The sequence below is a fragment of the Ixodes scapularis genome, unplaced genomic scaffold (genome assembly GCF_016920785.2).
Source record: "Ixodes scapularis isolate PalLabHiFi unplaced genomic scaffold, ASM1692078v2 PGA_scaffold5__190_contigs__length_132052651, whole genome shotgun sequence".
In the NCBI taxonomy this organism is placed as follows: domain Eukaryota; kingdom Metazoa; phylum Arthropoda; class Arachnida; order Ixodida; family Ixodidae; genus Ixodes; species Ixodes scapularis.
In genome coordinates, this window is record NW_024609880.1 from 23,405,512 (window position 1) to 23,408,565 (window position 3,054).

Below are 3,054 nucleotides of genomic sequence, written 5' to 3' on the forward strand. Positions count from 1 at the left end.
TTTGCGCTGGCCTTTCTTTTGAATCGTGTGCATTCATAAAATAAGTTACTCCCTCAGATGTTACAAACAAAAATACGCAAATACTGAAACAACAAACGTTGCTATTTTAGTTATGGAAGTTCGCTTTGTACAAGAGAAATAACACGCGTTCCACTTGCAATATTAATTTCTTGTTTTTATAAATGCTCCGTTTCCTTCCTCTACCAGGAAAACTGTATGCCGGCATTAATGACCTTGGTGAGTAACGGATTTATCAAAACTTTTATTAGAATACAAATTTTGCATTTTTTGTTTTGTTGCTGTGTATAAATTAGTTTATCATAGTGTTAACACATTAGAATGGCCACATCTAACCCGTTTTGTTCTGCATTTTGCCGAAAATCACAAATAGTGGTGCTAATATTATGTTGCTAGACAACTAAAAATATTGTCATTATTTTTTTAAAAATTTAGTTTGTACATTCATTTCGAAAATATTTTCAATCTCTATATGAAGCCTTATATTCGAGCACAGGATATGACGCTGACCAGGATCTTTATGCAGCTGCTAATAAAAATCATTATTTGAAAGATTTCCCAGGCTGCATTGACACCAAAGTTTCAGAGTGTAGACTCCATAAACATATTCTATATTGTGTATTATCTTAAATATTTTGTATTAAAACAATTACCGTCGAGTACTATTTGAAAGATTTTGAACTACTGTGCACACATTCTTTCAGTACCTCGAATTTGAGTAGTGCATAAAATTTGTAAAGCACAGTACTGCTGCATGAAATATTTTTGCTTCACGCAGGAGCACATGTTGAAAAAAGAGGGCGAAATAATATAATGATTGAAAAATCACACATAAATTTTACTAGTTTGATTTGTGTTTGAAAATAAAGATGATTATTATTATTAAAAGTAATATTCATATTGTTTTATATACAACAGATTTATTACAGTGGAGCCGTTAAAGGGGTACTCCACCGATTTTTTGAGCTACCTCAACTAACTATATTCTCTGACTTCCCGGCCTTTACTCTCTCCGGTATGCTATTCAGAATCGCGAAATTCATAATAGTTATTGCGAAATCGGCAAATGAAAATGATGCAAAAACCAACATTCAAATATACGCGCGCTTTTCAGGGCCGTGACGTCAGTGGCAGGCAGGCTTGCCAGTCGAGCAAGCAGCCAAAAAATAGAATATGCCGATCATTTGCTCCGTGCTGGAGCGCGGGTACTGCAGCGAGCTTCCAAAGCATTCATTTGACTCCATGAAACTGCTTCGAATCAGTTTAAAACAAAATCTACAGCCCAAAGAGTGAACCCCTGCCTTCCACTGACGTCACTTTTTCACTGTTGCCAGTAGAGACTTCGAGCTTGAAAAACACGGTGAGGACCAAAACTGTAAATTCAATAACTTCGCGAAAAAACAATATTTTGACCTAATATTTGGGATACTATTTTCGCGATGTTTGTTGGTTAGTTTAGCAAAATTTCAAGCAAATCGGAGATAATGAAAAAATGGGTGGAGTAGCCATTTAAGGGCTAGGTTCCCCAGGATCGTGTCCGGTATGTCGACAGAAACCTACCTGGACAGCTACCGCCATCTATGTGGAACGGCGGCAAGCACACAACCAGTATGGTTTCCGCCGTCGCTCGTAGATGGCGGCCACCTTTCCAGCTATCATAGAAGAATGGGTGGTTGGGCGCGTTGGTGGTAATTCATCGTGGAAACATCGCGAAAAACAGACGACGAAGAAGAAGAAGCACACATAACGAGCGCAACGCTCGTCACGTTCGCTTCTTCGTCCCCGTTTGTTTTGCGCGCTGTTTCCTACGCTCTTATCAGTTTCGGTTTGACTCACGATGAGTCGGCCGCGCGCCCTTTCGGGAAAAGGAGACAGGCTGCGGAAGGGGCGGCGACGTACGCAGCAGCGCGAATGGGTCCGCAACCGCCGCAAAGCCGCTGTCGCCTCGACTTCCAATGCGTCCAGCGCTTCAGATTCCCTTGCCAAAGAGCACATCGCTCGCCTGGAAAGCCGCCGCCGAGAACAAAACCAGCGATGTAAAGGGCGCCGGCGGGCCAACGCCACAGACGACGATCGTGCCACGGAGGCCAAGCGCAAGCGCGAGGCCCGGCGACGACTGCACTCCACGCCGGCTGAACAGGTCCCGGGAGCGACGGCGAGGTTCTGGAGGGAGTTCGTGGAGAACCCGTTTGGCCTCATGTGCGCCGTGTGCGACCGACTCTGGTTCGCCGGAGACGTATCCACGATCGGCGGCGTGTCGTAGAGAGGAAGCGGGAATCGGGCGCGTGCGCGTTCCGGCAGTGTATCGAGTAAGCTCCGCTGGTCTTCCTTCTTCACGAGAGTGGAAAGGCTGAACGTTTTTCTCTTTTGCCGTGACGCGTTGAAGTTATATCATTAATGTTTGTGCTCCGTGGTCTTCGGCCTTCGCCAGATGAAGCTGTAGAAAAGTATTGTAAATCACAACACTTTTAAATTCACCTATTTTCGTGTGCTATCTGGTATACCTCTAAACGCTATATTAAACCATAATGCGTGAACATCTCTATGTTACAGGTGACGTGTACGATGAAGTTAAAGCTCTTTTCACCAAGCGTAAGTCACTCTTTAATGACGCTCAAGCTGTTTGCTTGTATCTTCATCGCCTTAGCTTCAGCGGCACAGCAGGTCTACATTGGTATACGGCTCCAGCCTTTCTGCTGCATCGTGGCTTTCCTGAGCCGAAATAAATAATAATAATATTATTATACTCTTCATACCGAACAGCATTTCCTTTTATATATATTTGTATACCAGGAATGTATTGAAACAAACAAGTTTAGACTTTTAGAGTATTGTTTCGAGTCTTTAAGCTCTATTTTTGTTTAAATGAACAGGATCATAATAATCCTACCACGTATTGTTTGAATAATCTAGATGTAGGAAATGTTCATCAGAACCAGACTTTTTTATGAAGATGTAGAAACTCATAACCTAAACAATGAACCTCCTTGCCTTTACAGAGGGTGTTGACTTCAAGAACAGCGTCCAGAACACTGG

The 3,054-nt window shown here is 42.7% G+C and overlaps 1 long non-coding RNA gene across 1 annotated transcript; it reads left to right on the plus strand.

Moving 5' to 3' along the window:
* The first annotated feature begins 205 nt into the window (after positions 1-205).
* On the plus strand, positions 206-3,054 carry LOC120841126. The gene is made up of 3 exons (XR_006078424.1): positions 206-237; positions 2,572-2,610; positions 3,018-3,054. It is a non-coding gene; the product is annotated as an uncharacterized LOC120841126 (long non-coding RNA).